Source organism: Desmodus rotundus, chromosome 12 (assembly GCF_022682495.2).
Source record: "Desmodus rotundus isolate HL8 chromosome 12, HLdesRot8A.1, whole genome shotgun sequence".
NCBI classification, from domain to species: domain Eukaryota; kingdom Metazoa; phylum Chordata; class Mammalia; order Chiroptera; family Phyllostomidae; genus Desmodus; species Desmodus rotundus.
The window spans coordinates 86,904,120-86,931,510 of NC_071398.1; the positions used below are offsets into that span (position 1 = coordinate 86,904,120).

General features: G+C 43.6%; 1 protein-coding gene across 2 annotated transcripts in view; it reads right to left on the reverse strand.

Moving 5' to 3' along the window:
- Positions 1-27,391, reverse strand: part of PTPN14 (protein tyrosine phosphatase non-receptor type 14) — a 154,803-nt gene that overhangs the window by 105,877 nt on the left and 21,535 nt on the right. Inside the window, exon 1 of one of the 2 annotated variants that reach the window (XM_053914402.2) lies at positions 23,538-23,923. The exons of the other annotated variant lie outside the window; for it this stretch is intronic. The gene's annotated coding sequence lies outside the window, so the exon portion shown is untranslated. Of the gene's footprint in view, positions 1-23,537; positions 23,924-27,391 lie in introns of those variants that run through there. 2 annotated transcript variants of the gene reach the window in all.

A 27,391-nucleotide genomic window follows, 5' to 3' on the forward strand; every position in this document is an offset into this window, starting at 1 on the left:
CCCTTTCTTGAAATAGTAAAGCATCATATGCCAAAAACGTTGCATATCTTCTTCCATCTTCAATATTAAAATGGCGACACAAAAATTCACCAATTTTAATGGGGTTTTTTTAATGCACACTGATATGACAGCTGTCACAATACAATCTAACAAAATTGCTTTGAATGAAGTTAAAGACAACTAAGCATTACTACAAACATCTTATGGAAAAAAATTATATAAACTTTTGGCCAACCCTATATATGTATGTCAAATCAACATGATGGACACTTTAAATATCTTATGATGATATATGTCAGTTAAAGCTAAAATTTTAAAGAATTTTTTAAAGACTAATAAATCCCACAAAAAATTATATGCTTTTATATTTTCACGGGTAAGTGCGGCAGGGAACACAGATTCCGCTGCACTCTCTCCGCCTGAGCCGATTCCAGTGCTGAGATAAGTACAAGTCAATCTTGCCTATATCCCAAGGCATACTCATCCCAAAGTCGCTCATTCCTGGGAGTTCACACATGACTAGAGAAAGGAAAGCAGAGATGCAGAAAGGAACGGAATGTGAAGGAAGAAAGAGACAGAAACAACTTACTACCGTCTCAATAACCAGCCAGACTAGAACTGAGGAAGAGGACTCAAAGACTGTTAAATCCAATCAAAAGAGCAATGGTGGGAGGAGGCAGGAAGCTTCATGGATCTATACTTTGAGAAAATACTTTGTCCTGAGATAAAAGAGTGATGTGCTGGGTGGAAGGGGCCGTCTCTAGTGTGGCTGGGGAAAAATAGGTATATGATTTATCCGTGTGGTTGCATAAAAGATTGGATCTGAGAGAGGACGAGGGGAAGGCAGTTCAGATGGCTCTCCAGGTCAGCCAAAACATTCCTCCAATGATCCAGCACAGAAATAAGAATGGATGTGGAGCAGAGCTGGGGCCTGAAGTCCATGGCCCCAAACACTGTACCCATGCCACCCAAAGACCTTGGCCTTGTAATGCAACAGTGATGAATGGCACCACGGGAGAAAGGAAAGGCTCTCTGTCACACCATACTGCACGTAAGCCAACCTTTTAAACAGAAGAGCATCTCCACCCAAACTTGAACTTTGTACTGACCACAGACAATCCTCCTAGTTGTGAGCCAAGAAAAGAAAACAAGCCCTGAGTAGTGTGGCTCAGTTGTTTGGGCATCGTCCCATAAAGTTAAGGGTCACTAGTTTGATTCCCGGTCAGGGCACATGCCTGGGTTGCAGGTTTGGTCCCCGGCTGGGGCACGTACAAGAGACAACGGATAGATGTTTCTCTCTCACATTGATGTTTCTCTCCCTCTTTTTCTCCCTCCCTTCCACTCTTGCTAAAAATAAATAAATATTTTTTTTTAAAAAAGAAGAGTCAAATTTGTTGTCCTTGTTAACTTAAAATTCTATTTCAGGAAAATAGTCTAACGAACATTTTTAAAAGGAACTCATTATGGCAAATGATTAGCAAGGCCCTAAGATAGGCCAGGCACTGTGCTAGACAGCAAGGATAAAACTACTGAAGTGGACCTACCCAAACACCTTAACTGTCTCTGAAACATCTGTCTGTACCGGTATGCGAGAGAATAGAAATCATGCCCTGGCTGGTGTTGCTCAGCCCTGGCTGGTGTTGCTCAGTGGACTGAGTGCCAGACTAGGAAGCAAAGGGTCGCTGGTTCGATTCCCAGTTAGGGTACATGCCTGGATTACAGGCTAGGTCCGCAGTAGGGGGCAAGCGAGAGGCAACCACACATTGATGCTTCACTCTGTCTCTTTCTCCCTCCCTTCCCCTCTCTAAAATAAATAAATCAAATATTTTTTTTTAAAAAAGAAATCACTATAGCCTTTGAGCAGGGGAATATTGTAGCTGAGCCCATAAAAATTACCAAACAATGTACTGGCATAAATCTTATCTTTTTTCTTAATGATATCTGCCCCTCTTTAAAAATGTCAAAAACCAGAACATTAAGGAATACCATTAGCATCCATTCATCAACTCATCGCCACTGAGCCGCCTCCAAGTGGCAGGCACTGCACATGCAAAGGTGAGTACAGAATGGTTCTGGTCTTCAGTGAGCTCAGCATCTAGGGAGGGTGAATTCCTAAGGATCAGGAAGGGCAAATGGCCTTCCCAGGAGAGAGGTTTGCAGCTCTGCTTAAGGATATTTTTGCAAAAGCGACACACATAATATTATTGCTTTTTCCTCCTTACAAATTTCCCCAGAACAAAGACATCAGAGCAGGCTCCCAACCTCTGCTATACTGGAATGCATTTCATCAAAACGAGCTTGCTGCCACTTAACTATGAAATTTACTTTACACATACCCCCACTATGACATTCAGAGACATCAGACTTTTCCCCAGTCTGTGGGGAGGCTAAAGCGACACCAAAAGATTAAATAAAGGATGAGGAAGGCGCATGAAGATCTGGCCCTTGCCTAATAAGGAGGAGGCAGAGGATGGTGACAATAACGAGGGTGATTAGTAACTGCAGCGTCAATGTACTGAGTATTTACTACATGTCAAGCCTTGTGCTAAGCAGCCCCTGTTCATTCTGTCATTTAATGCTTCTGAGATAGGCATGGTGTGTATCCCCACTTTACAGATGAGGAAACTGAGGACTGAAGAGGTTGAGACTTTATTAGGAAGTGGCAAAGCCAAGCCCAAATGCTCACCCAGTGCCCTGTGCCCTCCCGCACCTGCCTTTTCCCCACAGGCAGGAAACTACTGTGTCATTTCTGCTCTCCAAGCCTTCAGGTACTATGCTCCCGAGAGGCCCTACTTTGCTTTCCGATCTCGTCTTTCAGAACCCATCTGGCATCACCTACCCAGCAAACTTTTCTAGATTGCTCCTCTCCAAGCTGCTCCGGATTTGCTTAGCCCTGGGCATGGACCTTCTCTCTCACAGCCCTTATCCCAATGTGCCATCAAGCCAAGAGCTAGCTGTTCAAGGTCACAGCCATGTCACTTTCAACTGTGGAGCTCCAGAGCCTAACAGAGTACTTGTGCACAGCAGGCATAAAATCGGCTGTGCTGGTGGGCTGAACAAATGAGTAAGGAAAGAGAACTGGAGCTAAGGGCTCATTCCAGCGCGGACCCCAGAGCCAGAGATACTGGTTCCAGCCCTCACTCCATCTCCTACCACCTTGATCAGCTTAACTCATCTTTCCTGTAAACTAAGTGCCTGCTCTATAGAATGAACGCTAACAGTGGTATGAGGCTCAAAGGCTGTTCTGAGGATTTAGACCTAGCAGCTTAGCTCAGTAAGTGGCACACAGTATATGCTCAATAAATGTTAGCTAGCGGTAGAAAGTACAGGTCAAAAACAACCCTCTAATGATAGGTATACCCAGCATCTCTCTCCCCTCCAATCTCAAGGCTCCCACCAAATACAAAGTTATACCTATAATGTGGCCGGAGGGCAGGAGGGACCCTTCCACAACCAATCCAGGACCCTTCCGGGGCTAAACATTTAAAGATCATTTTGGTGTTTCTATAAAGCTTTGAGGGGAAAATATGTTTCACACATAACCTTGAATTTAACCTTTTCTCCCAAGACAAGCATTTCCCTGAGAAATGATGCTCTAGCCCAGAATAAAAGTGTTGCTACTATAACACTTACCTTTGACAGAACACTGTTAGCAACAGTATTATGTTGACCACTAGAGCATGTTAAAAATCATAGTCCTTACATGATACATTCGTCCAAACATCCTTGGCTAGAAATTAGACGACAGAAGCGTTTCCCATTTTAGATACTCATATATAAATAAAAAGAACATGAAAGATGTCAGAATTTATAGAATCTGTTTATGATGGCATCGACCCCATATTCAGTAAACAATTTGTTTTTAAAATTATATTTTTTAAGTAGGTTTCAAGCCTCTATAGAGTCCACTGCAATGTTCAATCAGGACTAGGAAGGGCCTGGAAGGATTCTAAACTATAGCCTCACTTCACGTGTTCCCAGGACGCCACAGTGCGTATGAGGTCATGGCTAGGAGCTCCGCGGCGGCTGCAGACTGCAGGGCTGCTGGAGGCTCCCAACCTTCATCCCCTTGTCTTGAAAAAGCGCAACCCGCACGCCCCTCCAGGCTGCCAATGAAAACTTCGAAACCCAGAAAACTGGTTTTGGGAAGAGACTCTAGCATGGGTGGGGGACACAAGGGTTTCCCCCAGAAAATGTAGCCTGCTCCAGAAAATGCCCGCCTTTCCCTCCCACGCTTCATTTTTCTTTTATATCCATCCCCTGTGCAAAAAAACCCAACTTATTTGTTACACTAGGTGTCATTCTAAAAACCCAGAATAGGAAGCAACAAGCTTACTTTTACAGACAACGTTTCTACTCAGAGGCACTGTGGGATCGGTGAGGATGACAGACGCTGATGTGCTGGCCCACGTCACACCCACTTCATATACAAGAGCTTCGCCCCGAGGTCTCCTGCGTGGGCAGAATGACTGTACTGGGAGGACCCTGCACACGACGTGTTGTTGTAGGCAAGTGTGGGAGAGGAGTGGGGAACTTCTATAGTGGTGGCACTCAGTGTCCATGAATACAACCAAGTAAGTGGCTGGGTCTCCGCCCCATTGCCAGTGTCTCCCTCTTCCTCTCCTTCTGCCCTTCTCCCTTCTGTACCTTACACGCTACACCTGCAGGCTTGCCCACCCTACTGCCTGGGCCAGCCTCCCTCAAGGCCGGAGAGGCTGGAGGCTCCTGCCACTGCACAAACACATGCTTTTCGGCTCCCTGCGCAGCATGGAAGCAAGCCCTGGAGACACCTGCCTTCACCTGCCAACCTAACCAACTGAAACCACTGTGTTCCACAGGCTAACTTTAAGAAGTTGGAGCTGCTCATTTTTTCTAAAAGAGGGGAAAGAGAAGATCTTAGCAGCTAGTCATACAGAGGAAGCTCTTTACACAAACCAGGCAGAGAGCGCCAAGGCCAACAAAATACTTGGGAGTCTAAAGGACGTGTGGCCGCACAGCATTTCTAAGGCCAACAGTCACTACTACAGCCCTGGATGGAAGGGAGAGAATGAGGGAGGGAGCTTCTGCTCCTTGAAGTATAATTAGCAGGGCTGACCGTGTGTCGTCTTCCCTGTAAGTGAACTTAAGGGAGAGAGATGCCGGCGTGACCTGGAATTCCTCTCGTCCGACTCATGGAACTAAACGGGTCTTGGAGATTAACTTCACGACTCACTTGGGACCCAGCAGCGACTGCCCGTAAACGGGGACTAGCATTTGCGGTGAGATGTACTCACTCCCTTCTCTGCCTCAGCCCCAAAAGGGACGATACTAAGAACAAAAACGGATTGGATACCTTCTGAAAGAATTAAATACAGTTGACCCTTGAACAATACAAGTTGGAACTGCATGGGTCGACTTACACACAGAATTTTTTCAATAAATTCACATACTACTGTTGTATTCTCTCTTCCTTAGGATTGTCCTGATAACCCTGTCTTTTCTCTACCTTACTTCATTGTAAGAATAAAGTGGACATAAATATTACATACAAATAGGTGTTAATTGACTGTATGTAAGGCTTCTGGTCAACTATCAGCAGTTAAGTTTTGGCAGCGTCAAAAGTTAGATGTGAATTTTTGACGGGAGTCGGAGTTGGGACCCCTGACCACCTCATTGTTCAAGAGTCAACTGTTACATTAGGGTGAGGAATAAGAATTAAATGGTCAAAAAGTCTGCAGTAACTCAAAGGAATCCAAATAAAAAATAATATGGCATTAATCCACTCCAGGAGAAAAATGTATTTGGACAAGACTAAAGTTATCAAATTAAGATGGGGCAGGAAAAACGGCTGTTTGAAATAATTATGCTAAGCTATTTTAACATATTTTTCACACCCACAGATAAACAACACCTCATGTTTCTTTTCTAAACATAAGAATAAAACCTTCCTGGCATTCTTGGGTCTGAGCTTATAAAGTACTCAGTAATTTTCCATTTCACTTTTGTGCTCACAGATTTAAACCTGTACTTCAGTTTTAACGAAAATATTTATGCTCTTAAGTATTTACTGCTTCTGTATAACCAGATCCCAGTGTACAGACAAGAAAGGTATCCAGGAGGAAACGTGGAATAATAGTGTGCAAAGTGTTCTAGAGCAGAAGGTCAAACTACAGAACACACTTTATAACTGTAACAGGATAGGGCTGGAAAGAGAGGCTGAGCCCAGCCCCGCCCAGGCAGCTCCGCAAGGAGCTCTAGCTCCAGTGCACACTGACCCACGCTCGGCCGACACCGGCGCCCAGGGACCATCGGGGAAACCTGCCCCGAGCCCCAGACTTCAAAGACATTGGCAAATCATTGGTTTTCTGGTTCCTTTTTTTTTTTTACAGAAACACCTTTACTTTCCAATGAAACATTGCAATAAAGGCAGAACTGAGTTGTACATCCTCTATGACACCCCCGGTCCCAAGTTCTGGGAGCCCTAAGGTGACCAGGGAACTTAGTTTGAAAAGGTATAGTAAGTGAGAGCTGAAGAATGATTTGAAAATCCTCCAAAAGTATTCATCTGTAACAACATTAACTCCCATCAGTCGGTTTTAATTTGATCTGTTATTATATGACACTCCTTTGGTAAATCATAAAAATATAGAAAGATATGTCAATTTTCATGATTAAACTACAGGAGAAAAGGAAGAGAATTCAATCATTCAATCAATCGAGCTCGGTCTAAATCTAAGAAAACAAAATTATAAAAGTGCTGGAGAAAGATACATTATAAATGTGAAGGTATGGGAGTCTCTCCTAAATACAACCAGACTTTATTACATAATTTTAAATGCCTGTGTGGCCAAAGGCAATGTAAAATCGATTAGGAGACAACTACCTGAGGGAAAAAAAAAATGCTTGCAACATATGTAACAGACAAAAAAGTCAGTATCAAAAAAAAATTTGAATAAGAAACTAAAAAAACCAGACAATTTAAAGGTGAAAGACACGGGCCAAAGAAGCATATAGAGACATTCAACCTGCCCTGCCCAGGGCGGCTCAGCTGGTTGGAGCATCGTCCTGTAAACCAAAAGGTCGCAGTTTCAATCCCCAGGCTGTGCCCAGGCCCGAGTGGCGGGTTTGGTCCCCAGGCATCCAGGCATGATGTTTCTCTCTCACATCGATGTTTTTCTCTCCCTCCCTTCCCCTCTTTCTAAAGGTCGGTAAGCATGTCCTTGGGTGAGGATAAAAAAAAGGATACTTAACCTCACTATCAGTGAAATGTAAATTATATATGCAGAAGAGACCATTGTTTCCTCTCTCAAGTTGGAAAAAAAAAGAGACTAAACATTCCCAGTGCTGATGAAGATATCAAGGTGTCATTTACTGGAAATACCCAGGTAAGACATTTTAAAAGGGACATTTGACATTATCAGTTAACCCTTAGGCCTGCAGCATCTTTAACTCCACTTTTAGGAATCTATCCTACAAGATTTGGCGTGTATCTATGTAAAAAGACGTTCCCCTCGGCATTATTTATAACAGGGAGAAGTGCACACCACTGGGCTCTTGTCCTGTATGGGGCATAGTGCAAATGTTTAAAAGAAGTAGGCTCCGTATAAACTCACACACAGGGAGCTAACCCTGAGCTCTGAGGGTTAAAAGCAGCTCTGAGTGGCAATAGCAGGTGCAGCATTACAATAGTGTGATTTAGTTTCTCATCTGTTTTCTAAAATTTTCTTTACATTTCACATTATGTGTGTATGTGCCCAGGAAAAGTTCTAGGAGGACGTACTCAAACTGTCTGCGGTTTGCAGGGTAAAAGGGGGAATAGAAAACTATGTTGGCCTGTTGTTCCCAATTAAATTAAACACACACAGAAAAGGACAAAAGAATTGATGGAGCGATTACCTATGGAAGGCAGGGTCCTGGGTGATTTTTATTTGTTGCTCTATTTAATTTTCTGTATTTCTTACATTACATAATTTTCTGTATTTTTTACATTTTCTACAATGATCATTATTATTTTTCTACTCTGAAAAATACTAAGGTTCATGCTTAAAATGTTACAATAAAGTGTTTGAGAGGGCTTTTAGAAACTTGAGAAAATAACACTTATTGAATGTAATTGTTTCTGTCCCAAGAACGAGGCAAAAAGCATAGGGCGAGGCCATGAGGTAGGCCCCCCCTACCAGTCTGATCCTCCTCACGTGGCTCCAAACAGGATTCAGACCAACAGTAATGGAAGCACATGGCAGAGAGAGTACGGGGTTGACCTGTTGTACCAGGCCAACAAGAGCCATAATCATCACAGGCTTCATGGAAGAAGGCAACACTGAGATGAATCTTACGGAATTCAGAGGGCCATAGAGAGAAAGAGAGGACCTGAATCCAAAAGTCCCTCAAACTGCCTTATTATTCATCATTTCTCAATCTGCTAGACAGCTCGCAATGTTGACAACTGCCACTGAAACACCTAGCTTCCAAAGACGGACTGAGATATGACTGCACAATAATGAAATATGGATCAAACTATATTTAAGCATGCATACATTATATATTTAAATACATATATCACATGTTCAAATTACCTGAATATTTTCGAATTCTCTACTTCCCACCCCCAAGAGAAAGACTTCAAAGCCAACAGTCTACAAGGTCCCCCAATACATTGCTGGGGGTATAACTTCCATGGCAAGCAATGGGACAATATTGATTACAATTCCAAATGCACAAACCTTGGACCCAGCAATTCCACTTCTAGAAATTTATTCTAACACTTGTGCTTGTGTGATAGAATTCTTTGTAATTGCAACATCTGGAAGCAACCTAAAAGCTCCATCCTAGAAGACAGGGTAAATAATGATACATGCACATAGGGAAAATGAATCAGGAGGCCTTTTATACAACTAAAATAAATGGCTTCCAGGCTAAGAGACAATACTGATACAGAACAGTGGTGTACGTACTAGATGGGTGGAAAGTGGGGGGCAGGGATAGACAGATGTTTATATGCACACGAAATAGCTCAGGAAGACTATAGAAAACACAAACTGATCTCTAAGAGGGGACCTGAGACTAGGGAAGAAGGGAAGAATGAAGACTTTTTACTGCATAATCTTGTGTACTTTTAAAATTTTGCTTATGTTCATCTCTTACCTACTCAAACAAAAAGAAATATAACTTGAAGTTTAAATTTAATACATTTTACTTCCACCCTCAAAAGAACTCTGAAAGCCTGTCAAAGTTCAAGTAGCTAACTTTTTTTAATGGTTAATCCATCACACTCTCTGTAAAGTTGTTAAATTATTTCTAATTTATGTCTGTATAAATTCTCTAAGAAATGCCTATGAGACAACTCCTAAGAAGAAAATAGTTTTGTGTGGGGTCTATGAATGTAGAAACACTCTTCATACCACGTGAAACTCAACTTCCAAAGCCACCTCACTTCCCACAGAAACTCTTGCTCCTGGCGACACATCTGTACCCGCCACCTGAAGAGGTGAAGGGCAGGTGACGGGGTCCACCTGCGACTGTTGCCAGCAGCCACGCCTGTGTGACATTCTCTCATTCTAGGCCATGAGTCACACAATTCCAGTGTGCGGCATTTGGGCTTTAGACTTAATTCAAAGACCTCAGTGAGGCTGCGCCCAAGAATACAAGTTCTGCGCAGAACATGCTCCCAAATATACCAACATATGTCCGCATTGTTGATATACTCGTGGCAATTATGAAAAGTACCTGAAAAATCATCTTAGCACCTGGGATGAGAGACGCACTCGGGTTCCAGATTCCCGGTGAGAAGGGGCCACAGATCTACCCCGTCCCCTTCCCAGGCAAATCCGCACTCCCCTTCAGCATCCCCAAGTCAATTCAAACGTTGTTCAAACACCCTGACTTGCCAAGTCCTTCCATATGACATGGTGTCACCTCTCCTGAGTGCTCTCTACTTGTCAGGCTTCTTATAATCAGAGCCACCCTTTTTAGCAACAGAAGAAAGCCACCAATACCCTCCTCCGTGAACTCAGAAAATGACTACTCCCTTTTTGGTTCCAAATATGAGAGAGATTTCAAGAGCTCTCGAGAAGAGCATCATCCTAAAGCGTCAGAAGCACTGAGGCGCAGAGAGAAAGAAGTGGTCGGGAATCGGATTATCACAGGCCTCACCAGACTCCGATACACAGGTCTGGGGCAAAAGGAGGGTTGCTGTCTATCCCTGGACTGTTATTTGGTAATTTCCATACGAACAACTGTAAACCTACTTTTGTATGGTATGTAAGGAACCACCCTTGTATTATATACAAGGAGCCAGGGCTATCACAGAAGCGGATGGAGGAATAATTTGTTACAACCTGGCTAGGGTCTTTATAGTAAAGTAGGAGATGAACCAGGGGCCTGCCTGAAACTGTAACATCAGTGGGGCCCGTGGGGGCTCAGGTCCCCATGTCATTAATATGAGGACAACACAGATCCATTCACTCAGGACTGCTGTGAGCATGAGAGGAAAGATGTTGAAACTCCTGGTTCTCAGTACTTATTTATTACTCTTGGAAACGATGCAAAACACCATCAATGAAGGACTCGCCGTGCTCAACAGTGAGGATAAAAATGTATTCTGACTTGATAGGCTGTGCAGTTTTAAGTAACTGCCAAGTTCAAGGAATAATGTGACAAATGGTGATGTTCATCTGGCACAACTGGACAAAAAATGCTACATTTGTCTTTGTGTTTTAATAGTATTATCATATGAGTATGATAATATTACTGCCTTATAGGCTATAAGGGACCTGGTTGAGCACAGAGCACTCAATCAATGAAACCATAGCAAGAATTCTATGAACAAGTAGCTGAAACCTCTGCCTGTCTTATCCCTGCTGAGTTTCTACCTACCACTGTGCTGGAGCATAAGAGGAGCTTAATAAACACTTAGTAAGCAAGTGAATTGGGACCACCAGGTATATTTATGGAGAAAAATTAACTTAAACGCATTTCTCATGCCGTACACAGACCCAGTTCTAAGAGCTATCATTTTTGAGAAACGGTTAGTGCGGCCGCTAGACGCAGAGACCGGATTTAATCCAGTTCCGTTTCTTACCAGCCGGGCAAAGGATGTGCACTTTGGAAGCCTGTTCTTCCCAGGTGCACAATAAGCCTCATCTTCTGATAAAGAGGCTCACAGTGAGATGAAGGTTAAATAAGAAAAAATGTATGCAAATAGTGCCCAGCACATCACAGGCCCTGAAAAACATTTGTAATATTAGTTTAAATTTTTTATTTATTTTATTTTTTTAAGGATTTTATTTATTTAATTTTAGAAAGGAGAAGGGAAAGAGAAAGAGAAGGAGAGAAACATCAATGTGTGGTTGCCTCTCAAGTGTCCCCTACTGGGGACCTGGCCTGCAACCCTGGCATGCGCCCTGACTGGGAATCGAACCGGCGACCCTTTGGTTTGCAGGCCAGAGTTCAATACACTGAGCCACACCAGCCAGGGCAAAATTTTTATTATTTTAAAGCTAAGGAAAAATGATAGGCATTTTAATTTAAGCTTTGGAGAAAATATAGTGGCTGAATGTCAAATGAATTAGAAGAATTATGGAAAACAAAGGTAGAGTTACTTGAATACATAAAAGGCTTTCTCAATAATAGACAGCACAACAATGTTGAGAATGATAACAGAACATACATGAAAAGCATGAGTGAAACAGGAAAGTGGCGAGACTCAGTTCCAAGTCCGGCCTGCTGTGTTGATGCTGTCCTGCTACTGGACATTAAAACCTGCTGGGTGAATACTCACTTCCTATCAGTTATGTGCCTGCCTGCGATATAAGCAGATCTCCCTCAAAGTTTTTAAAGATTGTAGAAAAATTAAATCAGTTGCTCAAGTTTGTAATTAAAAAAAAAACTACTAGTATAGATTATTGATGCTATATATCAGCAACCTAACCCTACAAAAGTAGACAAGCTACGTCAAAAGAAAATTCCAACCAAAAAGACAAAATCCAATTCATTGCGGGAATCTTGTGTTTTAAACTTAAGTTATGAAAAATCATAATATTCATTTACATTTGAAGAAACATACCGTTCTAGGTAAAATTAAAATACAATTTTGTTAAATAAACAATAAAAAATCAGCAATAACATGTGTTCACCATGAGAGACATTCTAAGTGCTACTTCCTAAAGACTAACTCATTATGTCTTCAGAATAATCTCCAATGACACATACTCTGACCCGACACATGGAGAGGGCTGGGGCTGGGGCTGGGGTGGGGAAAGGCACAGAAGGACATTCCAGGCGTGGCACTCTGACACAGCTCAGTAATCAGGAGGACTGAACCTTATTCAAACACAGCCACACACTCACCATCAGCTGCCCTTCTTCCGTTCTTATCTCCAATGTGCAGGTGCATATTTGCAAGACTAGATAAACTTTAAAAACAGAGTTTACAAAACAGAACGATCAAAACCAGATCTCACTTCCAATCTCGGTGCAGGACTGTTACATCCCCACCGGCTCCCCCGGGGGCTCCTGCTTTCCTCTCCCAGAGCAAAACACTCCACTCTGTGGTCTCATGAGGCTCCAAACGTCATGTTGGTCTCTGAACAACCCGTTGGGGCAACTGGAGAAAATCATGTGACAGATTCAGCTGCAGAAAGAGCACCGACTGACATCAGCAATAGTGAGTTCTTTTTATGTTATCTGCATATGAAATATTTCTACCTGTTCAGCAGCAAACACACCTGACTTCACCTACTCCAATAAGGTTTGCTTTATGTTTTTAAGTTTTTTTAGTTTATTAATTTGAGAGAGAGAGAGAAACATCAATTTGTTGTTCCATTTATTTATGCATTCATTGGTTGATCCTTGTATGGGCCCTGAACAGAGATAGAACCAGCAGCCTCGGCACGTTGAGACGACACTCTAACCAACTGAGCTACTTGGCCGGGGCTAGTGCCTTATGTCTTTTTACTTATTTATGTTATCTCACAGGTGAGTCTCTGAGCTTCCCCAGGAAGGACAAGCCTAGAGCAACTGACTGGTGGTTCCCAGAACTCAAACCATTTTGTACACAGAGCTTTCTTGTTATAAGAAGTGTGAGAAACAGGAAACTCAGGTACTTTCTCCAAACTGCAGAATCAGGAACTGGTCATTACAACACTATCAGTGATGTCACCATTCCCCCACTCTTCCCCACTAGTTACAAAAATGTGAGAAAGTCCATTTGAGACTAAAGAAAGCTCTTCCAACTTTACGGAACATAAAGCAGCTGCCCTGGTCTCCCCTGAGCCTCACCTCTGAGAAGACCTTCACCCTGCGGAGTCAGAATATAGGGGAGGATTTTGACCTCCATCCACTACTACTGAGCCAGGCAGGGAACCTTGTGGTCACGGCTGCATCAGAGCACCTAGCCCAGCCCGTGGGTCATCGCCCCAAACATATCATTATTGAGAACCAGCTCTTAACAGGTGCTTCTCATACATTATTCTTCCCTAGTCCTTAGAGCAAAGTCCTGGAAGTCTGTGTTCTTCCCACTGTACCAAAACTGCCTCCTGCCCTCTGTCACCTTCCCATAGCTGTCACATCCAACTTTAAGCCAACAAAAAAATGACAGGCACCACAGAAACAGGGCTTTTGGGACCAGCAAGCCCACAGCTGACGTCCCAGCCCCGTCTCTGAATGCCAAGGGCAGCCTACCCATCAGCCACGGAGTAGCACTCAGACACTTTCAGCAAATTACACATTTCCAAGGTACCACTCTGCTAGGCCCTGGGGAGACTATGGTATAACCCTGGCCACAGCTAAACTCAATCAAGGATGGATCAATAGGTAAACAAAACAGCATACCCCAGGATAAGGGAATAGGCTCAGAATTCTGGGAGCTCCTTCTGCAGGAGGTAAGGTGTATACTGACTCTGAAAAAGCCACCTTAGAGTAAGGAAATGGGCTGGGTGTTCACGGCATTAAAAAGGTAAGAGGAATGAGAAGTTTATTCGGTCAACTTAAGTGGCCTGTTTCTTTAACTCAACAGGAGGTGACACCAACACCAAGGTACAAAATATAGGAACAGGGATGGGTCTGAGAAGAAAGCAAATGAATTCCATTTGCGGCATTCTGAGTTTAAGATATTTGCGGTCAATCACATGGAAAATCCAGTAGGCAGCTGGAATGTGTGGGCCCTGAAGAGAGAGGGGTCTGAGTTACAGATGAACACCCCTGAGAAAACTGTCAGGCCGAGGGGGTGGGAGGGTTGGGGGGCAGAGGGTCAAATGCTAGAACACACCTACACTCAACAGGTGATGAGCAGAGAAGCACCCTCCAAGGGCAGTGAAAGGGAACACCCAGGGTAGGAGCAGCGACATCAGCAGGGCCCAAGAAGGTAATGCTTCAAGGAGGAGGCCATGGTCAATGTCAAATTCCAAAGGACAGTCAAATAAGATAAAGACAGAAATATGCACTGTGGCTGTTAAGAAACGCCTGGCTCCTTTCCAGAGGCAGTGTCTGCAAGGTGAGGCTACCGGCCACGTGCACAAACCCAAGCCTGAATGGGAGATGCAGCCGGCCCTCAGAGTTTTCTCAAAAACCTTAGCTCCAAAGGAAAAAGTCCAGTCTTCTTTTATAAATTATATTTTATTGATTATGCTATAAGTTGTCCTGATTTTTCCACCATTGCCCCCCTCCACCCAGCACCCACCATTCCCTCAGGCAATCCCTCCACCATTGTTCCTGTCCATGGGTATAAATTCTTTAGCTACTCCATTTCCTATACTGTTTTTTACACCCCCAAAGCTATTCTGTAACTACCTATTTGTACATCTTAATCCCCTCACCTCTTCACCCATTACCCACACTCCCGTCCCATCTGAGAACCACCAAAACACTCTCCGTATCCACGACTCTGTCTCTGTTCTTGCTTGGTCTGTTTTTTAGATTAAATTGTTGATAGATATGTATTTTTTTTGCCATTTTATTGTTCATAGTTTTGACTTTTTTCTTAAGTAAGTGCTTTCAACATTTCATATAATAATGGTTTGGTGATGATGAACTCCTTTGGTTTTTTTCTTGTCTGGGAATCTCTTTATCTGCCCTTTGGTTCTAAATGACAGCTTTGCTGGGTAGAGCAATCTTGGCTGTAAGTCCCTGCTTTTCATGACTTTGAATATTTCTTGCCAATCCCTTCTAGCCTGAAAAGTTTCTTTGAAGAAATCAGCTGACAGTCTTATGAGAACTCCCCTGTAGGCAACTAATTTCTTTTCTCTTGCTGATTGTAAGATTCTCTCTTTATCTTTAACCTTTGGCACTTTAATTATGATGTGTCTTAGAGTGGACCTTCTTGCATGCATCTTGTTTGGGATCCTGTGTTTCCTGGACTTGCACGTCCATTTCCTTCACCAAATTAAGGAAGTTTTCTTTCATTAATTTTTTCAAATAGATTTCCAATTTCTTGCTCTTCCTCTTCTCCTTCTAGCACCCCTATGAGGGGAATGTTGGACCTCTTGAAGTTGTCCCAGAGGCTGCTTACACTATTGTTTTTTTTTGGATTTTTTCTTTTTCTTGTTCTGATTGGTTGTTTTTTGCTTCCTTATGTTCCAAATCATTGACTTGATTCTCAGCTTCATCCACTCTACTATTGTTTCCCTGTAAATTATTCTTTATTTCAACAAGTGCATCCTTCATTTCTGACTTGATCTTTTTTATGCTGTTGAGGTCCTCACTAAGTTCCTTGAGCATCCTTATAAGCAGTGTTTTGAACTCTGCATCTGATTGCTCATATCCATTTTGTTTAGTTCTTTTTCTGGAGTTTTGACCTGTTCTTTCATTTGGTCCATGTTTTTTTGTCTCCTTACTTTGACAGCCTACCTGTGTTTGTTTCTATGTATTAGGTAGAGCCGCTTTGCTCTGTGTCTTGGTGGTGTGGCCTAATGAAGCAGGTGCCCTGTAGGGTCCAGTAGCATAGGCTCCTCTCTCATCCAAGCTGGAAACTCAAGGTGTGTCCTTCATGAGGGCTGACTACACCCTCCTCTTGTAGTTGAGCCTTGGTTGCTGTTGGCAGATCAAGGGGAGGGATTTACCCATGCTTGTCAGCTACAAGGAGTGGCTGTGACCACTGACCACTAACCTCCGCCCTCTGTGGAGGATCAGCTATGCAGGGGCAAGGTGGTGGTGCTCCGATGTGCTCTGTAGCTGTCCACTGGGTGCCCTGGCCCTAAGGTTTCCCAGGTAGTGGAGTCCAAGGTTAGCCCCTTCTTGTATTTTGCCCAGGACCATTCTGCCTGAGCTATAAAGCAATCTGAGATGGCTGCTACTTGTTTCCAGGCGAAGCCTAGCTGTGAATCTAGGTTGGCTGCTGTTAGCGCTGGGCTGGGGGCTCACTGAGGCCAGGTGTTGCTTGTTTGATAGGACTTAGGAAGATGTGCAGCTTGAGCCAAGACCAGCCATTCATATGGAAAAGCAGCTTGGGTGGACTCAAAAGATTTGTGGGGCGAAGTCTCTGGGGATCTCCAAAGCGGGTCCAATAGTGTTGGCCAGGTTGATGGAGTCTCAGATATGGCACCAGCTTGCCAGCTGTGTGGGGGGAGGGTTTACAAAAGGGACAATGGCCTCTGCTCACCTTGATGCCACACACTTCAGTCCTCCCTGTATCCCACTGGTGCCTTTCAAGCTGCTACCCTGGTGCTGGAGCTCAGAGGGAGTAAGTCTGAGTAGGTGGGGCTACCCATGGCTGGGGAGCCTGGTGTGGGGCTGGGACTCCTTGCTCCTGAGATATCCCTTCCAAATTTTTATCCGCCATACATAGGGGAGGGGCCAGCCCGTTCCACATCTGCGCCCCTCTTACCAGTCTATATGGACGCGCTTTCTTTAATTCCGTAGTTGTCAAGCTTCCTTTCAACTCGATTTCTGATGGTTCTGAGTGATGGTTGTTCTATATTTTAGTTGTAATTTTGATGTGGTCATGCACAGAGGCGAGCCATGTCTGCCTAGGCTGCCATCGTGACCGGGAAGACCCTTTTTTTTCTTTTTTAACTTAAGAGTTTGTAATAAGCAAGAAATACTCCAACCCGGATTCAATTGTTAGTCCAGAACAGATTTACAATGACCTGTCGGGTAAATCCAAGCCAGAGAGACACTGGCTCTGCAGCCAGCCATCCTCGGCTTGGACAACAGACAGACTCTAGGAAGAAAGGAAACTGAGAACAACTGCTCAGATAGATTACCGGGGGCGGAAACGGGGGCCCTGATAGCGAGTGTGAAATCATTCACGCCGTTAGGTACACACATCTCAGGACAGGCAAAAACTGGTTGTTAGCCAAGCTTTAAAAAAACAGGAACAACATAAAGGCTATTTCTAATGTTTATAGAATGTTCTTAAGTAGGCAAGAGCACCAAAAGCTTCATAACAAATGGTGACCCTGAAGCTACATCCCGGTTAATGAGCAGGGCGACCCCAGCTCATGAGCTGGGAACAAGGGGACTGAGTCCTGGGAGACAGCCCCCAGGTCACTGGCAATGCACCCAGCTGGAAGCTGCCCCTCTGAGGAGAGGGACACCTCAAATCTTTCTTGGCTTCCTTTGTTTGATTTTATTTTTTATCTTTCTCCAGTCTGGTTGACTGTTCCCCATTAATAAGGAAATTTCACCGTTACATACTGCCCAGCAGACTTTTTAAAAGACTCTTCTGCTAACAAGAGCACTATTTTGCTTTCACATTTTGCACAGTGGAAAAGACCATTTTATACTGGTTGGTCTCTCAAGACACGGCCAGGATAGAGTTAAATGAAAATTTGATAGCAATCATCCCACTAGTCCCTAAAAGGCTGCAAACTATTCATGGGCACCACCTGCTTGCTTTGCAAGGAATGAGTCATAAAACTTCTGTGCTATGTAAATTTTATTTGCAAAAGAAAAAAAAAATCCTTCACAGTCTCAGATGTTTACAAGTATGGAAGGTATATGGTCTTAGTCAGAGGTAAGGAATGGTTAACCATTATTCATTCTGAGCAGTAGGTCTCATCAAAGATTAGGTGTTATGTCTGGCTGTGTTGTAGGAGTTAACCATTAACCCACCAGCTCACAAATGCCCAGACAATCCCTCCCAGCCCTTCAGGTCTGCAAACCAGACGCTGAAGAGGCAGGCATGCCTCCTGTTTCTGAGGCTGCAGACATGGTTATCCCACATGAATGCTCTATCAGAAAAAGACATCTTAGATGTCAAGGCCCCAACATAGGTACCTTTTCTCAAATAATCCTGAGTGCCCCAGGGCTCACCCTAGCATATTAAATTCTAGAATGAAATTTCCAGCAGGTGTGCCTAACACCTTTTAACCCTGAAACTACTAATGAGCTGTCGCAGAGTTAAATTTACTCTTCTCCAGGATTTGGGGAGTTTGAGACATTACTCTTATTTTCACCAGATTGATTCAACCATCTTTCTTTGGTCCCAGTCAGTACCATGGAACAATAGAGTAGGGGGAAACGATCATTTATTTACTTTTCTTACACGATCGCCTTTAGTTTATGGGTCCTTTCTGCACACGCTAAGCTCCGCCACTATGAGATGGGTCGGCGTTCTGGAAAAAAGCTGTTACTTCAACTCTTCCTTTTCACCTTCCTTGCCCTCCACAACCTCACTTCGAAAAGCTTAATCATAGTCCACAGAGTAGTGTTCACAGGATGAAAAGTGACCCCCCTACAGTGGACCAATCGCTAGAGATCCTCTCGGTTTGTTGGTACTTTTTCTGGGTAGGTCTAAACATGCACCAGGACGCAGAAGGTACTTGGCTATGTTCTCCAAGAGTTAAAGCCAGAAGCAAGGGTCCTTAGCTTTAGTTTCTGATTCTTTAATGGCTCCTCAGTTGACGCTGGTTGGGTGGCCTCTTGTGATTCTGTGCAGGAGAGAACATGATACCTTGAGAAGGTTCTCCCATGTTAAACCAAGGCAATAATAGGAAATACATTTTTACAATTCTTGAAGGCTCCAGATTTAAAACTACTAAATAGTAAAATACAAAACAACAGCCTTAAGAAGCACATGAAAAAATGTTCAATGACACTAGTCATTGGAGAAATGAAAACCAAAACCACAGTGAGATATCACCTCATAGCCATTAGGATAGCCAGTCTCAAAAAAAAAAGAAAAAAAAGCAGCCCTCGCTGGTGTGGCTCAGTGGATTAAGTGCCAGCCTGCGAACCAAAGGGTTGCTAGTTCGAGTCCCAGTCAGGGCACAAGCCTGGGTTTCAGGCCAGGTCCCCAGTGGGGGGCACACAAGAGGTAAGCACACACTGACATTTCTTTCTCCTTCCCTTCCCCTCTTTCTAATAAATATCTTAAAAACAAACAAAAAATAAAACAGAAAATAGCCCTGGCCCTGGCCACGTGGCTCAGTTGTTTGGAAAAGTGTCCAGTACACCAAAAGGCTGCAGGTTCAAATCCGGCCAGGGCACATACCTAGGTTGCAATCCCAGGTCAGGTGCATATGGGAGACAACCAATTGATGTTTCTCCCTCACATGGATGTTTCTCTCTGTGTGTGTGTCTCTCCCACTCTCTTCCTCTCTCTCTAATATCAAACATATCCTCGGGTGAGGACTAGAAAAATAAAACCAGAAAATAAGTGTTGTGGAGAATGTGGGACTCTTGCACACTGCCGATGGGAATTTAAATGGTACAGTTGCTATAGAGAAAACAGTATGGAGGTTCCCAAAACAATTGAAAATAGAACTACCATACGATTCAGCAATTCCAAGTCTGGTTATACTTCCAAAAGAACTGGAAGCAGGATCTCAAGGAGATTTTTGCACACCATGTTCATAACAGCACTATTCACATTCACCAAGAGGTACAAGCAACCCAAGTGTCCGCTGACAGATGAGTGGATAACCTAAACGTGGTCTGCGCGTATTATGCAATAGGACTCAGCCCTGACAAGGAAGGAGGCTCTGATGCTGCTGCAACACAGGCGAACCTTGAGGACATGATGCTCAGTGAAATAAGCCAGTTGCAGAAAGACAGATATTGTGTGATTCCACCTCTGTGAGGGATCTAAAAGAGTCAAATTCATAGGAACAGAACGGTGGTTCCCAGAGGGTGCTGGGAGGAAGAACTGTTGTTTAGCAGGACTAGCGTTTCAAGTTTGCAAGACGAAAACTGTCTAGAGATCTGTTGCACAACCCATGTGAGCGCAGTTGACACTACTGAACGGTATGCTGAAAAATGGCTAAAACGGTAAGTTTTATTTGCTTTTTACCATCTGGATGTTCCCAGGCTACAAATTCCACAGCAGCAAGTACTTTCAACACAGAGCCCCAGGGAGCAAAATGGATCGTCGGAGGTTGTCCTCAAACGGGATAAAACACCCCGTGTTACAGGGCAGTGAACTTAGTGCTTGAATAGACAGACTCTCAAGCTCTCTGCGAAGATACCGCGATTTTAACACATGCTGCATATATGAGCCCTGTTGCTGCAGAAGAACAACTCTGGGCCACTCACCAACCATCCCATCACTGGATCATTTGAGGTGAGGTTTATCAAAATTTCAAAATGGGCTTAGAACAGTTGTGTGTGGATGGGAAGCTATGAACCAGCAGTTTTCCAACTGAAAAACTACCCAGAAATTTGTTAAAGTACAGATCCCAAGGCTCTACCTCTACAGAGTGTGATCCCCCACGTCTGGGGTCCCTTGCAGGAACCTCATTTTAATGAGCTCCCGGGCAGGCAGGGCAGGGACTCTGAGACACGGAAGTGCCAACACCGCCATCATCAGATCCAGCCTTCACCCCAGCCCCCAGCTCAAACCAGTCACTGCCCGGTGCTGCGCCACACACACCACCACACAATCAAGACTCCAAAAGAGATGAGCTGTGGGCCCTCAGGACCCCCGTGTATGAAGTCTCTGGGTGCCCCTAGGACCAGAGCAGGTACTCAGGAGTTGGTGTAAGCCACATACTACCGTATTTTGCCATGTACAAGGCGCTCCCGTGTATACCGCACACCCACATTTTTGGCCCAAACTTTCAGGAAATAAATCTTTCATTTTAATTTTTAATTCAATTTTTTATTCATTTATATTTAGAAACAAAACCAACTATTGTATTCCAGGGTATTATTTTGCATACAGGTATCATTATTGCTTTCTAGAGTTACAGTTTTAATACATAAGCATAAATAGAAGAATTAAAAACATTTATATAGATACCCAATTAGCACTACTCATGTATAATGTGCATCATTGTTTTTCCCTCAAAACTTTGGGCAAAAAAAAAAATGCACATTATATATGGAAAAATACAGTAAGCAGAAACCCTCCACCCTATTCAGTCTCCTAGAAGTACCTTCCCACCAGTCAACAAGCAGGCATCCATCCCCCTCCAGCAGCCAAGGTGATGACCCAGTAGATCTAACCATAAGAAAAGAAATCCACCCTGGCTGATGTGGTTCAGTGGACTGAGTGCAGGCCTGCAAACCAAAGAGTCACTGGTTTGATTCCCAGTCAGGGTACATGCCTGGGTTGCAAGCCAGGTCCCCAGTTGGGGGTGCATGAGAAGCAACCACACATTGATGTTTCTCTCCCTTTCTTTCTCTCTCTCTTCTCTTCCCTCTATAAAAGTAAATAAATAAAATCTTTTTTTTAAATAAAATCTTTTTAAAAATTATTTTAAAAAAGAGAAGAAATTCTTCCTCCCAATATGTCTTCTAACTTAATAAAATGGCAGCCTGGCCCAGGAAACGGCACCTCTGCAATGCTGTGACCAGTCAACTAACCCCAATCCCAGAGAGACCCTTCCTTAGGCAGAAAACCCCCGGCTTCAGGGATTAAATACAATGACAAATTGACCCAGTGTTGGAGTTTTTAAAAATGGAGTTCAGCATATCCATCGCATTGTTAATCCCATAAAATGGATTTTACTTCTTTCTCTCAAACACATGTTGCTTTATCACTGCCCCTGGAAATGAAACACTTGGCAAAATGCAGCTTTCCTGGCCCAACAACAATCGGGCTGATATTCTTTCTCATTTAGTCCTTGTCCCATATCTGATCAAGAGGGGTGTATCCAACTTGTCAAAGAAGCTCCTGGTGTCTGGGTATACTTCTTCTGAGCCCCTCTTGCCAAACCATAAAAGCAGGAAGCGCACCTCCACCTCAGCCCACAGGAGGCCGACTCACCCCACCCACTCCACCCCCACCCCCAGTTCTCAGGAAAACTCTCCCTGTATTGGCACATGCCTAGCAGACAAGCCCAGTCACAAAATAAGAAGTGATTTGCCTCTCCAGTCCTCGCCCTTCCCCACCCACCTCTAACAGGTGAAGCCATACTACTACTTTGTGTCTGATGCTTCCTGTTTGGTTTGGTTGTTTTCTCTGCTCACCCTGTAAGAAGACGACCTATGTATACAAATTGAAAAGTGATTCACGGTGCTTCTAGACTACACTTTGCAAGGACCGCAGTGACCAATGAAATAATACGCTGCTGTCCCCCCGGGGACAAGTTTGAAAGAGTCATCACCGAAATATGTCCGCAAGCAGATATTACATTTGCTGAAACCTAGCATTCCTGTAAAGCAGATGATTTATTAAGATATGTCGACTTTCCTGTGGGGTGTCATTCTTGCCAGATTCGCACCAGAGCAAAACAAACATAAAATGTGCTTTCGTAAAGTGTGTCTGAAGTTCTCCAACACTGAGCGCTTACCCAGGCCATGCATATTGCCATGAGGACCGTGCATATTTATTTTCTTTGGGGACAGAAGCAAACAGAAACAGAAAGGCAGTCTATGTTTGAAAACACTGGACTCACTTTGAGCCAAGAAAAAAAAAATGCAGTGAGACGGCAGGTACTAAGTATCCCATCTAGGAAAATCCTGATCTTTCCAAATAGAAAACTCACACACGTTCCTTTTTCACGGGAGGTTCTGGGAGCCAATCTGCCCAGAATGTGCCGCCCTAGCATGCAGATTATTTCAAGCTGAAAACTATTAAAACACAATAAAGTCAAGAAGAGTTTTTTGTTTTGTTTTGTTTTATTTCCCCTTTACCTGCCTAAAGAGATTCAGATAGAAAAACCTGCTTGGGATGGGAACCTTAGTCTATTCACCTTAGCATCTATGAATTAGGTGTGGCAGATGGGGAGAATGCAAGCAAAAATCTTTCCCTGGATTCTTTTTTGAGTCCCGTTGTTTCTGGGTGCCCCTGTGAGAACAGCCTTGGCAACTGTTGGCTCAACTTCTTCAACCTGTGAATTGCTCACCTTCGTCCTTAGTCCAAAACAACACATACCTCACTTCGCTTCACGGTCTTTCGAATTGTCATGCTTATGTAAATTCCCTGTGGGCACATACTAAAATTTTGACTTTCTCCTGTTAATCTGCTGCACATCATTTGAATTATTTGACCAGCCAGAAGAAATAAAGGGGGAAGGGGAAAGTTTCCCCAGCTCAGACATTTGCCATCATATCCCAGCTGCGAAGCAACTCCCATTTCCCATCCCACCCACGCCCTAAGCACCAGGCAGGCTGGGCTCCCAGCTTCCTGATCGTGCCCTGCACTTAGAGGCACCCACTCTCCACCTCTCCCAACTCACCTTACTCCTCTCCCCCGAGCACATTCCTTCTCCTCTTCCTCCTTCCTGGAGACCCTAGTCATCCCTCCAAATCCAGCTATTCCTTCCTCTGCTCAGGCCGCCTCACGCCATCCAGACGAGGCCATCAGTACTGTCTCTGAGCCTTCACAATGAAGCATCATTGCCTCCGTTGCTGTGAAAAGCACAGTAGGGGACTCGAAGTTCTCCCCCAAACCAAACTTCATGTCTGTGTGATGCAGTGCAGGCTATTTCCTCCTCTCTGAACTCATTGTTGCACCAAAACTTAAGCAACCGAAACAGAAAGGGAGAACACTTCCATCAAGGTTAAGACAGTTAAAGACAAAAATCAACCTATACACAGACTCTAAAGAAGACGCATGAGATGTGCCCTCCCTGAATTAAATTGGTGAGTGGCCCCTAGTGACATAATTTAAAGTGAAAGTTTCCCTACTGTCCACACCACCGTTACCGTATTTTCCCGTGTATAATGTGCACCCACGTTTTAGTGCCAGTTTCCATGTATAATTCGCATTATACGTGGGAATTAGTATCTGCCCACATATAATGCGCATCCTTATTTTTCCCTAAAACATTTGGCAAAATGTGTGCATTATACATGGCAAAATACAGTAGGAACCCACTAATAACTCCTCTACTTCAAGAGGAGAAATAGAAAGACCAGTTTTTAAAGTTGGAACGAAGGGAGGGAGGGAGAGAAGGAAGAAAGAACGGGACACAGGAGATGCTACTGCTAAGTCAACTCATCAAATCTCCTGAGAATAACAGAGCTAAAATAGCTACAGAAAGGATTATCAGTTAACCCCCCACCTCCAAAAACCCCATCTCAGCAGTATCCAGAAGCCATAAACATACATTTGTGAAAACACACCAGCAAAGTAAAATGCATCACGCTTCTGAGATAAAATGAAAAGGGGGGAAAAAATGAAGGCAGGAGGAGGAGGGAAGGAAAGAGAAAAGACTCAAAATATGTACAGTTTCTAATGAAGTCCTCTTTAAAAAGCAGGGACTTAAAATACAAAGAACTTATAATAAAACCTCCTGAAAAAGAACCACGCTTTGGTATGTTTTCACTACCCCAACTACTACCTCCGCTTCACCTCGCACACGGCAAACAGTGTTTGTCCAAGGATTGAACTGGGTACTGAAAACCTCGCACTGATAGACTTCTTTTCCGAAGGACGAAATGACTATCTCAGGGGGAAATGGAGAAGCACCACATTACGTGACAATGTCAGAGATATTTCTACCCGATGAAAATTTGATTCCAGCCTACCCACGCCACTAATCTCTATTTACCAGTACTAATAAGAGAGACCTGCCTCCTAGGGAGATTCGGGACAACCTTCTTTAGAATTTCATGAATTATCTTCCAGAACAACAATCCTTTATTTCACTTCTTCATTCATTAAGGTCATTAAAGTGACTAAATGCTGTATTAAATGAACTACTCCTGATATAAGCGTTTTTGTCTAGAATATTATTATTCTCCATCATCCATTGTGGTAGGTGGTACATTTCACAAAGAATGAAAAACAGTAGATAATGATCAAGTAGTTTATTTACACAGAGAGGATGAGTCTTCAACAATTAATTTCTAATGGATTCTGTTGAGCTGAGGACTCAGGAGAAACCACCCAAAATCCCACTGGACAGCTGCGTCAGCTGGGCCCAAGTGTAAGAGAATGAGGAACGGGTGGAGTTGTCTGTTATTTGCTGTATTTCTAAACACAATAGCTATTTATTTTATTTGGTTTTTTAAAGATTTTGTGTATTTATTTTTAGACAGAGGGGAAGGGAGGGAGAAAGAGAGGGAGAGAAACATCAGTGTGTGGTTGCCTCTCATGCACCCTCTACTGGGGACCTGGCCCAAAACCCAGGCATGTGCCCTGACTGGGAATTGAACCAGCGACCCTCTGGTTCACAGGCTGGCACTCAATCCACTGAGCCCAGCAGGGACAGAAGAGCAGGCTACATGCCACCGGAAGGCCCCTCCAGCCCCCAAGTTTACTGCTCTGCACGCCTCATATACTTTCCTCCATCATTGTGACTTGTTGAGTTTATTGGAATCAGTCTTGTGATTAAGAGCCTTGTAAATAAATAAAAAACATTTCTCCAGTTCACTCAAATGTTTGACTGCCTGACCTCCTGCTTGGAGGTCACACATGGAGCTGATGAAAAGAATGTCATAAGCATTCTTTTCTACCCACCTGGCCTAAATGGCTGTTTACCCCAGGCTAGTGTCTCTCTGGAGAGGCTGAATGCCTTCCTTTTATAACACCAGAGGAAAAGAAAAGATTCCCAGCAGCTGCCCGGTCCACATGCCGCTTCACAGAAGGAACTGCAGGGAAAGAGAGTCACCTGCTTTCCTAAGCTGAGAATAAAATTTATCTTAGGAAATGGCCGTTGGAGAAAAATAAAGCAGAAGAAAAACAATACAAAGAAAAATAAATAAGTAATAAAACAGCTAGATGCTTTTTAAAAAACCTCTTGTTAAAAAGGCATAAACCAGTACAAGGTCCAGGGTACACACGGCATGTTAAAAGCATGAATCAAAAGACCTCTCGTGTGAATGTATACACACGTACGCTGTTTTCATAACGTATCTGACAATCCGTCAGTGACAAAAAGGACGTCTTGGCCACCTACTCCGGCACACACCCAGCAAAGAAGTTTCTGAAAAACACAACCCACACAACTGAGAGAGCGGACCCTGCCTTGTGAGAAAAGCGTCCATCCACACAAGAGTGACTGCTGTGCAGACGCACAGGCACAAGGAAGAGCAAGGACAGTTCGGTGGGGACCCATCGCAGGAGGCAAAGAAGCAGTTAGGACAGTATGGACGACACCGGTCCACCAGGTGCTCCCTGCACTTGTCCGAGGCATCTACAACCATGTTTGGAGAGTCTTGCTTTGTTCTTATTTGATTTGCAAAAAAATATATAAATCAGAAGATTCTTAGATCGTTTTCCCCCCATATTTCTTATCAGTAATATAGCCTCTTAACGACTCAAAAGCAGCTTTAACAGAAAATCGAATGGCCAACTTGGGTGTCGGTACAATCAGTACTAAGGCAAGCTGCTGATTAAACAAGTATCTCCCTTTCCAAAAAGACAACTTGCAAAATGACTGACGAAGAGTTGGCTAATTCAACACTCAAATAATTATCTATGTTCAGAAAAGGAACAAGCAGAATACAAATATGCAGACCAGCAGAGTGAAACCAAAGAATGCATGTGCGATGCGTGTTTACATTAGGTTCTGAAACAAGCTCAACTTTCTTAACTACATTTGGCTTAAACCAGCATTAAAAAAAAAATAGCTAACATTCCTTGAGTCTAAACCAAATGGTACTAAATGGAAGAGGTTGCCTGGAAGTGCAGTTGGCAGACTCAGGCTATTTTAAATAAAGGACATGAGTAAGCGAAGGCCACCAGAAAAAAAAGCCCACGAGAAAACCACGTGCACCTTCACGTCCAATATGTAATAAAATTGCAGATGCTATCGATTACACTTAAAATGCTCGACGGGTAAGAGAGAGGAAAAAGGAAGCAGCCACTAGGCCTGTTAGGAAGCAGGGAAACATCCCACCCCCAAACTGGGTAGCTCAGTTGGTCGGACCGTTGTCCCCATACACGAAGGTTGCGAGTTCCGTCCCCAGTCAGGGCACACACAAGAATCAACCAGTGAATGCATAAATAAAGGGAACAACAAACCGTTGCTCTCTCTCTGTCTCTCTCTCCCTTTCCCTTCCTCTCCCTCTAAAATCAATAAAAAAAAAATTTTGAAGAAGAGGAGACTTCCTTTAAAAAAAGAAAAAAAAGCAGAGAAACACC